Genomic DNA, 12,809 nt, shown 5'->3' on the forward strand with positions numbered 1-12,809 from the left:
TCACATTAATATATCATAAACTAACTGATAACTTTATATCAGTGTATATACGTGTTATAAGGAAATCAAACACAGTTTAATAGCATCATGAGGTTTATTCCACACAAAGCATTCCGATCAAGTGCTTTATATGACTATCCGAAGATAAACGGCTTTCTTCACGATGTCTAATCAAGTATTGTGTTTTCTAGAATATCACGGTCATTGATCGTTAAGTAGTTCGTAAGTGGAAGCTGTAACGAGGTTTTAAAAAAAAAATGACTACTCGCTGGAAAGTTCATTTAAGTATGGTAACTACAACGTCTTGTTTAATACAAAATGGGTCTCTACTCGTTGGGAAATATTTTCAGATGTGGAAACTGTGACATGAAGTTTCACACAACATGGTTGTACAATGTTCAAGTGCGGTAATTTTAACGTGTGTTTGAACAACATGGTTCCTCATTAAGGAGTAGAACTGTAACAAGCTGTTTGATACAATGACTAAGCATTGAATAGTACATTCAAATATGGTAATTGTAACGTAATATTTGATATTACACGACTCCAGTTATGGACAAGTAGACGTAACAGTTCTAACTTGGTGTAAACAAGTCTATTTCTCGAATTGTACTTTAAGATTTGGTATAATATTAAATTTCAGAGATTCGTTTCTAACAGTATAAACTTCAATTTGATGTTTCGTAAAACATCATCCTGGCTCTAAACCCGAGGAAGCACAGTCAAATCAGGTTGTTTGATGCAACTCTAGCAGCGTTTCGTATTACAATTATTTGAAACCAAATAGCGAACAAAAATAGCTTAGCCGAAAGAAATAATAATCTTAATCATTATTCCATAAAAAAAAACAGAATATAACTTTGGTTTGGAAAAATGAGTAATATCATGCTATACAAACATGTAATTAAATATATAAAATTACTAAAGCAAAAACATTAAAAAATATTTTAACCAATCACAAGGTTATGCATCCCCTAACAAAACTGTAAAACGTTGTAAATAATGAAGAAATAATAGTTAAAAGTCTACACTTAGCAACAATCATTCATATTTATAAATATTACAAATATACATGGTACAGTTTATACTTTGGGTCAACATACGGAACTAAGGAGAAAATTCCTTAAGTCATCGATAGAGTTCAATCACCTTTTCACCTAAAGCCTACAAGTTTGTTTAGACAGTTATGACCTACGAGTCCATGCGTTAAGGTTCAACTCTCCACGTCTAATTAGATTATGAACCACCCGCGCATATCAGTATCACACCGGATACATTTGTTTTTATCACGGAAATCAACACCCTCTTAGAAAGTAAACCTTTTCATGACAAAACACATTCAATCTGGTTTTATCACATTCTATAAATATTAAATGTGAAAAATTTATATTTAGAAAAAATTGCTAATAATCCAATTTCCCTTCTGCGTCATCAAAACGTATATATTTTTTCTAATCTGAAAATTGAAGATTGGCTTAACAAAAATATAAGTATACTTGCAGAATGAAATCGACAAAGAGTAAGAATAGGAAACAAAAACAATTGGCTTTGGTGTTAGAATATATTGTATATATGCTACGTATGTGTTAATTCATTAATTAATTATAAATTGTGTTTCTAGCGTTACAAGTCTACAGAAATACCGCCGTGCAACTGGGGAACATGAAACAAAGAAAACTAACTAAAACTATATCTACGTATTAAGTAATATACATTAATTACTTTTATTAAACACAAAGCTACACAAAGGTGCTCTTCCCACCACGGGTTTTGAAACCCGGTTTCTAGCGTTGCAAGTTCGCAGACATACCACTGTGCCACTGGGGGGCTAGTAATATACAAAGCCATGTTTATATTTTAATATCATGGTTTACGTAAAAAGAAAGAAACGTATTTTTCAAACATTTTGTATTAACATGTGAGCGAATTAAGTATTTGAAGATAATATTCGTACATCATGTTTATGAAATAATAGGCTTCCCAAAACTATTACACTTACATACACAAAAGAAAGAAAGAAAGAAAGAAAGAAAATGTAATAACGCGAGACATGGTGTTTTCAAAGGAAATGGCGTGATTTCCGGTCTGTATTAAAATTAATACCAATAATTATTGCATTTCCTGGCTTTTGTTATATACAATGACTTTGCCAAGTTTCGGTGTTGTTGATTTTTTATCTCAACGAACTTCTGGAATCTTGCTAATGGTGTCATTTAAGAGTGGTTAAACAATATTATACAGAATTCTCCGGTGGGGCAGCGGTAATTTTACGAACTTACAACGCTAAAATCCGGGGTTCAATTACCCGCGGTGGACACAGCAGACAGCCCAATGTGGCTTTGCTCTAAAATAAACAAACCTATGTATAAGTACGTAAAATATGTACGATTTGAAGTTCTTAAAGAAGGCATATTAAGCCAAATGAAGAATTTAAAAAACGTGTTTTCAATAAAAGGTTTTTTATTCCTTTCTTAAATTCTACAGATTTTCAAGTGATTAAAGCAATAGTTTTCATTTAGCAAATAGCTCTAGTTTTTAAAATCCCGAGTTTTTAGACAATTGTATAATCATCAAGTCGTTAAAAAAGTTAATTATTAATGATTACTCGAAACAAAAAAAAAGCTTTAATATACTGATTAATATTAAAAAGCTAATTCTTTTATAACTCATTGTACTTTTCCTCCACAAAAATGGGTAAGGATTATTTGTTTGTTGCTAAGCTCAAAGTTGCACAATGGGATATTTGTGTTGTGCCTATTACAGGTATCAAAACCCGATTTTTAGCGTTAGAATTCCTCAGGCTTACCGAAGAATCAATGGAGGGGATAAGGAAAATTGCTAAACGTTTGGCTTTGACAGCGTTTTTAATGTTATATTTAGTGACTGGTAATTTCATAAAATTATTATATATAACACAGATACTTCAATCTAGTAAGCTTACATAGGAGCAGCGAATAATATCTTCTTTTTTAAAAAGATTTCATTAACTTTCAATTACCCTTGCAACCCGAGAAAACACTAGGTGTGATGGAAAAAAGTGAGGGGAGGAGAGAGGAACTTATTGAGTGCGCTTAAAAAACTCACACTGTCAGTTTTTTTTTTAGAATAATTGCCATATATATATATATATTCTTCAACGTCAAAAACAACCAACAATTCATTACCAATTACATAACTAATATTCAAGGTAGGATTAGATAATCGAACATTTATAAACAGATCTAAGAACTTTATGTAAACAGCCCAACAGATTCGCAGTGGGCGAAAAATTGATGCAAAATGACTTTTGTTTTCTTAATTAGTTTCATTTGGTGACCTCTGATAATAAGCAGTCCTAACCACGAAATTATGATGTTACTAGGTCCATGGGGTACTTGGTATGATGCCAAACACTAGCCTTCAAAGTACCACCAATATATATCGAATGACACATCAGACCTAAGTACGCGGCGAAACTACGTCAGTTGGGACTGGTAGGGTGTTTACTCGAGAAATCTCAGAACTTGTAGAGAGCAACAGTGTGTGTGATTTGTAAAGATTTGCAGGCCACTAAACTGACGAAAGAAATTAAACAGAACACTGAAACAGCAGTTACATGTAATTATTATTTAAAGTGCTATCTTGTTTACCAGTTCAATTTAGAGCAGTGAAAAATTACGACAGCAGAGAAACGTGCAGAAATTAGTTTTTGTAACAAACGGAGTAATTCCAATATATTTTTCTGTGATATAACAAACATGAGGTATATTGATTGCATAATTAAATAATGTTAGGGCTTCAATACTTCAGATTCGTATTTTCTCATGTAAACAGAAGATAATTTATTTTCTAGTGAGAAGTTATCACAGCCAATATTCGGTATGCTTTTGAGTTCTTTAAATATTTCTAGTTGAAACATACCTCTGTGAAGTTATGCAGTAACTTGTTACGGTTTTCTGTTTAATTTACTTGAACATCTCGTGAAATCTTAACCAAGACTTAATAACAAATAGATCTTAATAGGATTTTGGTACACTTAATCTACAAACATGTGATCTTAACAGACTAAACCTCCACCTACCGAATCAAAGTCTCAGCAGTTAGGAATCTATCATTAGAATCTATCAACAGAATTAAAAACTTGAAAATATATTTTGGAATTAACAAGTAGCTTGACCTTTTTAATAAAGGCAGAAACAAATAAACGCGAAAAATTTATAAAATACTGCTCTATTTCAATTATGTTCCATATATGCATAGATTATAAATACCTAGACTATTTTTATGGCAAATCGTCTAATGTTCTAATTTATCTATACATATCGGTCATGTAGATATTTGATTTCGGTCGCACTGTTTATTAGGAATTAAAAAATTTCTTCGCACAACTCAGCATCACATGAGCAAAGGAGAGTTTTACGGACAAATATCACGAACAATGTACGTTTCAGAAATGTATACTTTCATTTGAAATGTACACATTCGTGTAATATTAATATGTAAATCTTATTTTAATTAAAAGCCTAATACAAGGTACAGAAACTAAACAATTATTTTTTAAACGTATTTTTACTTATAAGGCGTGTTACGGTGACCTAACGGTAAACTTATAACGCTAAATTATGGGGTTAGAACCCTGCGGTGGAAGCAGTGCAATAGCCCATTGTGTAGATTTGCGCTTCAAGAAGAAGAACAAAAACATTACGATGCTACGCCTAATTATCAGTTAAAACATAAAAGGCTAGTGTTGTTTCGTAAACCTATGCTAAGACTGCAATCTTATGTGGGAAAAAGCTGCTGTATAGCTCAGCCATAAGATAAATCATTATCTTTCGTACGGTACCTAATGACAATGAAAGAAAAAGTATAAGTAAAAGAACAGAACTTGTGTGCGAACCCTCGGAGAAACTGCAATAAAAACCTTTTGAGTATCTGATGTCACGGCTGTCAACCGTCAATTTTTTCAATCCATGTGCGGAATGAATTTTTTCATGTGTACCAGTAGCAAGGCAATGTGCAGTCGTGTGCAAACAGTTTTATTAGGGGGGGGGGGGTATTTTTAGACCATCGACTCTATTGGATCATTAGGTTGCTTTATATATATATATATATATATATTTTAAATACCTAGACTATTTTTAAGGCAAATAGTCTGACGGTTTAGTTTATCCATATATATCAGCCATATAGAGATATCTGCTTTCGGCCGCACTGTTTATTATGAGTTAAAACATAATTTATATAATGTCATATTTACGTTCATATGCTCGTATTTTAAGATAACGTTTGGTTTCACCAGTAAAAACTATAAAAACTGGAAGAAAGGTTAAAACCCTCCCAACTCCGCTGTCTATCTGCAAAATACAGAAACAGGGCATCCGATTTCTCTCTCCAACTTTAAAATTCTCTCATTAGCCAAACATGATACTGAACTTCTAACAAAAGAAATATTATACATAAAAAATCTTCTTCCGTCCCTAAATAATATATTTTCTTCACTTGATTTAAATCTATTTTAATTTATTTCATTATTGCTACATTTATTCTTTATAAATTCAAATTGTCCACTTCTTATGTATATCATATTGCTGTTGTAGCTACAAATATTGTTTGTTTGTTTTATACCTCGAGATTATTGATGATGGAATTATGATGATTCCGAAACGTTTAATAAATGCTTCCTATTATTACGTTCGTGTTTTGCTTTTTCATTAAGTTACGTTTTCCTTAAATGAGATGATTACTAATTTACATACTATTAAATTACACAATTTTACTTTGTTATTTTCATTTCTTCATATAGAACATGACCATGAACATGCTGGAAAGTTTCATACCTTGTTAGGTCCTGAAAATAACCTTGGTGTTCGTTGAGTGTTTATATGAAACATGAATGATATGCTTTTTTAAAAGAACAGCAGAAGAAAAGAACAGCAGTAACCGCTACTTTTAACCAATGTCAGGTGAGTGGCGGAAGAAGCCAATGGAAAACCATGAAATTGAAAGCCCAATTTCCGTATATTTAATAGTATATCGATACTATATACAACTCTGCAATGAATTCCGTTCTGTGTGTGTCCTAGGCGTCGTTGAGAAAATACATTAAAAATGCAACAGGGCGAATAGTCAAGAAAACATTGTTACCTGGACAGAAATGGTCGCCACCAATACTGGAGACTTTTCATACTTGACTAGAAGATCTCAGTAAATTATAACTGGCGTGATTAAGCTACAATTTCCAAAATCATAAGGGACGATGAATTGTACCAAGTATTTATGCACAAAGAGCCATCAAGTACATCAGACACACATTACTGGAATGACAGCTTGAATGTTCCTACTGTAATACGAATGAATCGCTGGATCTAATAAATTTCTTGGATGTTATCATATTTCTCCAGTTCTATAAAACACTTAGCAAAGGCAGACACGGAAATGTCCCGACCCGAAACATTACGACTTTCCTATTATGCTGAAAAAAGCTTAACTGGTTTTGATGAAGAGTGTATAAAAATGAGGATTTTACAACTAAGTATATAAAATATTACATATGTGTTTGGATGGAAAGTTATTAAAATATTTCATCCTCAGATTAAAAAAAGAATTATAGCCAGATAATCATTCTATCAATTTATAACGAACAGAGAAACAATTACGGATGGATTCATATTGCGGTTTGTCAGAGCTAACAATGGTGAAACTCTTTGGAAGGATACTTAACCTTCGCCAGCACCTGTCCTCGCAGTGTACGAACTATGAAATGCAACTAAACGATACTTATATAATTAATATTTGAAACTGTTGGGACTTGATGAACCTCCATAATTATAGATAAGCATGCAAGTTCGGAAAAAAGCATCGTGAATTCAAACTACACAAGTTAAATTAAACTAAAGTAAATAATGGCTTTAAAAAATACTGAAAATAATACGTGCTTACAACGTAGTATGTATACTGGTATGAGTAGCCGTTCTTTATGATTACAGAACTAACAGGAACATGAGGAAGTAAATGTGGATTTGACAGCATTTTCAAAAGTTGTAGGAAAGGGAAATATGTCTGCTACTTGTACAGTTAACAGGAAATAAATTATTACAAAAACAAACTTTGTAAATATGTAGTAATCATTAAAAGGAAGCCATTATAATGTGAAGTAATTATATGAATATCATACGAATTTTAAGGACAAGAAGACGAATCATACAATCAACTGGCAATGAAGTCTTGCTGTACATACGATAAACGTATATGAAATGCTAGTGTATAGAATGATCTTAAACAAGCTTCGTGGTGGACAAAGTGCGTTCAAAATACACTGGCTGAAACAGGAAAGAACGTTTTATTCACACAGCCCAGAAAGGTCGTACTAAATACACAACTCGCCAAGTTGAATCCATGCTGCCGTAATTAAATCAGTATAATTATCATAGTAGTTGATGTAATCCATTGCTTATCTTAATAGGAAAATATATTTTACAGATGTTGATAATCGAAGGTCAACTTTTATGATATTCTCAGGTTAAAAATTACCTAGTGGACTCGCAATCAGGTAATGGGGACACGGAAACAGGGTAGAAACTAATCTCACTGGTTGTTGTATATTAGGTACTTTAAAAATAAACTGGAAAATGCTGCCACGTTAGAAAGTGTTACTAAAGATGCAGATTAGTGAAGAATAAAATGATATCCACACTCCTTCAAAGATAACAGATACACAATTAGGCTATGAATCTAATCTCGGTTTATCATTCAATTGATGTAATAAATTCTTATGTGCTATTTGAATGCCTCAAAACAAGATAGTTGAGTAGGGCACATTATTATAGGTCTTTCTGTGAACAAGGTAATGGACATTTGTGACACACATAAAATACAGAACCGTTACTTTCCGAAACACAGCAGTCTGTAGTAACTTATATAGTGTGTTAAAATATCTAAGGTGACCACTGTAACGCACACCTTAATTGCAACCACTTCCAGTCCTACTTGAATTACTTGATACCGTCTAAACTGATGCAATAAAAGCACTTCCTATTTGTGAAATTGGCCTTGATAGAGAAAGAACGCTAACACGTATAGCAAGTGTTTGTAACCTGAATGACAACTGTTAAACCATTAAACTGGCAGTGGTTACTAGTGATTGATGGTCACTAGTTGAAACTTACTGCGTCCATTTATTAATATACATTTATTTGTAATCCAATGAGAGATAACGGCGACATTAAATTCTTAACTGTGAATAGGGATGTACAGAGTGATCTAATAATTTAGTATTTTGTTGTTGTTTTCGAACGTTAATAGTAACTGGAGTTTCCATGAGGCCGACTTCCTGAAACTTTTTTTTTTATTATTGGTAAAGTTGACTATGGGGAAGAGAAAGTTAAGAAAAAGTCCAGTAAGTTGTGTTGTCTTGTATACGTATATCCGATCAGCCTTTCTACGTTTACAATTAAAATTTTGAATTTTTGTTTGGAACTTTAAAAAGCTATCCGTTTTTGGAGTGGTTTTTCCTTATCAAAATGTTTTGTACCTCATTGATATCAATTGTGCATTTTAACTTTTCTAATTCTCTTTAATTTATTTTTCTTAAGTATTACCAAGTCATGATCTAGAGCTAAGTTACAATAAAAGGATGAAAGAATAAGCAAAGTTGAGCTGGCTCAAGACTTCAACCTCGGAACTACTCGCTACCCTCAAACTGTGAGTTTATTTACAATTTTAAAACGTTCTATATTCTTTCAACCATTTGATTTTTCTTTTAAGGTTCGTTAATCTTCAAAGCATTCGTAAACAAACAATTAAATGAATAAAAATGTTTACTGTTCGGTGGAGATTCTTAAAATTTCCAAGTATATGTTTATTTTAAAAAGTATTAAGCTGAAAGTACTCCAAGAGATTTTGTCAGTGAAGTATAAAATATCCAAAAAATGTCATGCATTTGTCTGGTCGTAGAAGAGTCAGAGATATAATAACAATTGGTTATGTCGTCAAAAGCTGTAGATACTTTCCGCGCTAGTTAACGAACTGAAAGTCTCCTTCCCAGAGTTTTCCAAAGACCTGTTATCTATTCTTCAAGCAGTGTCTTAAAATTGTAAGTCTGTATGCATGAAACTCTCAGTTTTTTATTCTGCTTGTCAAAGAGGAGTATTACTTGTGTAGTTTGAGATTTAAAATCATTCTTAATACTTCTAGGTGAAAGATCAATTTCTGCTGCAAAACGATGCAACATGTGTCAAATTATATTCCGAACTACTGTCAAAAACTATGTGATTAGACTTGTTAATAACATGGCTGATAATGTTGGCTCATCATCTTATTTAGTGAATAATCTTCCTTCAAGTAATGATAATGTCATCCTTTACTACATATTTTTTCACAACTTTCCAGAGTTAGTACGGAAGATAGCTTTCTTTGAAACAATGCAGTTAGTATTTGTTAATTTAGAAAAAAGGACAACAAATCTGAAAACAATGTCTCATTATTTCTCTTATGTAAGACTATCTGCCGATTATATATGACACGCTTTTAGAAAACAGTTTTCTAAGAATGATGATTTAGTTATTTAATAACATTTTCAAGAATCGTGAAGTAATATTTATTTCAAGAGACAAGAAAAAGTTAAGGCATAAACATAACGATCTATTAGAAAATTGGGCCTAACGAATATATCACACTTAAGCAGTGATTTGAACACGATATATCAGTTACGATTTTCCTATCCTAGATCATACACGATTTGTCATGTATTTGATCATCTGAATTGGAAAGTCTTACCATGTTATATCATCCAAATTTTTCAAGCTGGTTAATATGTGGACGATATTTTTTCTGTTGACAAAAAAATCCTATATAAATTGTTCATATAACATTAATAAAATATTTTGGGAAAGCGTCTGTACTTTCTTACTCGTATCCGATGGATAAATAAATAAGGTGTTACATTTAATCCAATGTTTGCTTGTCCGATTTCATGCAAAGTAGGGATTAATTAATTAATTCACCGATTACTTAGCTATGTGGTGGAGTGATTATGTCAAAGATAAAGGTTACACCAAGCAATTATTTATGTCTCTCGAACAAAAAGTGACTACAACTTATAACATTAAGTACAATTCTTTGTTCCAACACGGTAGATAGATCCAATTGACTTTGGTGTATATACTCAATGGCTACAATTGCCTCAATCATTGGCAGTGAATGTGTTTAGAACAAAGTTAAAACGTATCGGGCCATGTAATATCGCATGACTGTTTACAAAGACAAAAGGTTTAAGTTTGGAAAAATGTCGCTATTAATAACTTTTAACTAACAATATTTACTAAATTTGGTTGTTGTTGTTTTCTTAATGAAAAGCTATCTGCTCCCTGTCAAACGCGGGAAATCGAACAGCATATTCTAGCGTTGTAAGCCCGTAAACTTACCGCTGATCCACTGGGGAACTATTAAATTTAGACAGTTAATAATCGAATCAACACTGGTGGTTGTTGTTGAAACGTGGGTACGAGATTATCAAATATAAAATAAGTGATTGATTAATATAAAAAATACCAATGTCTAGAACTGCACTATCTTCTAATATGCTTCCTGATCTTGTTGGATACCTGAAAAAGAAAAAAAAAAATTATAAATAATTCGAGAAAAATCCTCATACAATACCTAAAAATTAATATTTGTAAAAACTTACGTACACGTTGATTCACCACTGAATACATGACCAAAAATAACGAAATGTTAACTTTCGTTACTGTGAGTAAAATACCTATATAACCATAAATTATATGCTATGGCCAGTCAAGTTGTACGAGTTTTAATAATATGGTGAACCGGGTGTGACCTAATGGTTAGTGTACCGTGTTGTGGATCCCAGGAATCATGGTTTGCATCCTGATGCCATAAAAACAAACTCCGCACTCTGGGACCGTGGGTGCGTTAACAAAAAAGTGGCGGTCGAATTATATTATTCTTTTAGAGTTACCTGGGAGTTAGTGGTGGGGGTTCTTGTCTAGCTGCCTTCCCTTCTATCTATCAGTTTAAAATTAAGGACAGCTAATGCAGATGGATATCTCTGGCCTAGTTCTGTGCACTTTTCCGATATAAGAAAAAAGTAATTTACTAAAACATTATTGACGGTCATAAGAATCGTGCTTCGGGCAAGACAATTTGGATTTAACATGTTAAAAACAGTGTAACGTTATATTTTTATCTTGCGGTTTGAAGCTATATTTGATCAACTACTTGTATGACCTGACGAAGATGAGCTTAAACGAGTCCAGACGTCATAGTGTAGCACTATCCAAGCAGCTTAATTCGTAAAACATTAGATGTACATGAAACCAATTAGTACGCAATCGATCAAAAGTTTTGTTTCGTTATTCGTTTAGTCATTCAAGCATTTAACTGTAATTAAAATGATATAATGATAACCATGTAAATAAACTACTTCGAAAAACTTAGTAAAAGATTTCGTTTTTTTTAATTTTTTTTGTTTACACCATTAAAATTCATTCAATCTTGAAGTACAGAAATTACTGTTAAGAACTTTGAAGAGACTATTTTAGAAACATTAAACATCTTCCAAAAATGATAAAAAAATATATTTAGTATCAGCATAATACCAAAGAATATTTAAAAATAGAAGCTGCTAACCTCGTGAGAACATTTATCAACGGTATTTTCACCTATAGTGGAGTTTTCTATTTTAAAGTATACTTGACAGTTTCTAAAGTATGTTATTCAGTGGAAGAAGTAATTATGGTCAGTATGAATGTTATTTAAACTAATTTAATTACTGACACCCAATCACTTTGAGAGAAGAAATAAAACTCAAAATATTAACATAACTAAGCCGCAAAGGAAAATGGTGTTCTTGAATCTTTCCTTACTGTCTTCTGAAACTTTTTCCCGCCTGAGGACCCCACGGAAAGATTCATAAAACCCATTTACTTTATTCGAGTATTTTATTACGTTTTATATTCAGGGCCGCATTAAGGTATAGTGCCGCCCTAGTCAGATATTTTTATTGCAGTCCACGCCTCCATGTGATCGCTACAAAAATAAAATATCTGTATTAGTAACGTCAATAATCATGTCATCAGTCACGTTATTGCTTAACGCTCTTGATTGGTATCTCAATTTGGTGTGACGAGTTGCAACCTTCTGCATCACAAAATACAAGAAAAACATAATTCAAACTTTTGTTGCCGCTTATATAATTTGCCTTTCTAGACAGCTGCCCACTCTGCCTATGCGTAAATGTGGTCATGTTTATCAAGACACACGTAGTGTGTCGTGCGGCCAAAACAACCTACAGGTATCACTGTGTGTTATTTATTAACAGGAGTGATAGTTTAGCGATTTTTATCTCGGACTGTGATAATCGAAATTAATGCATATTTTCTGTGGACATGCTCTACTGGACTTCACGTATCAAATTTCAAGGCAATCCATTATGAAATAAATGAGATATAACATCTCCAATTTTGATTGAGTTTCTTGCTTTTTTTTCTTTCTACGCACTATAGGAACATAAACTGTATTTAATAGAAAATATACTTAACTTCTGGATACCATTTTCTTCCTGCCACTTTTGGGTGTTTCTAGCAGTGTGACACGGTGCTCCATCTTCCTCGAACAACGTTGTGTTCTTGTCCACGAAACCCGAGGAATAAAGTGGCAAGAGTCCTTCCTCCAATATTTCGACGTATTTCGCAAAATTTATGTTGCCAACGCACTCCATTAAGCTCGATCTCCCACCAACCCAAACAGTACCCCAAATCAACACGCTGAAACCCCCATGCTTCACAGTTGGCTGCAATCTGTTGAGCCAAAAC

The 12,809-nt window shown here is 32.7% G+C and overlaps 1 protein-coding gene across 2 annotated transcripts in view; it reads right to left on the reverse strand.

Annotated features, from left to right (window-relative positions):
* LOC106460006 (solute carrier organic anion transporter family member 4A1-like) overlaps nucleotides 1–12,809 on the reverse strand; it is a 119,963-nt gene that overhangs the window by 61,831 nt on the left and 45,323 nt on the right. The window contains exon 2 of one of the 2 annotated variants that reach the window (XM_013919690.2): nucleotides 10,528–10,580. The exons of the other annotated variant lie outside the window; for it this stretch is intronic. The gene's annotated coding sequence lies outside the window, so the exon portion shown is untranslated. The remainder of the gene's footprint in view (nucleotides 1–10,527; nucleotides 10,581–12,809) is intronic. 2 annotated transcript variants of the gene reach the window in all.

This window comes from Limulus polyphemus, unplaced genomic scaffold (assembly GCF_000517525.1).
Source record: "Limulus polyphemus unplaced genomic scaffold, Limulus_polyphemus-2.1.2 Scaffold31, whole genome shotgun sequence".
NCBI classification, from domain to species: domain Eukaryota; kingdom Metazoa; phylum Arthropoda; class Merostomata; order Xiphosura; family Limulidae; genus Limulus; species Limulus polyphemus.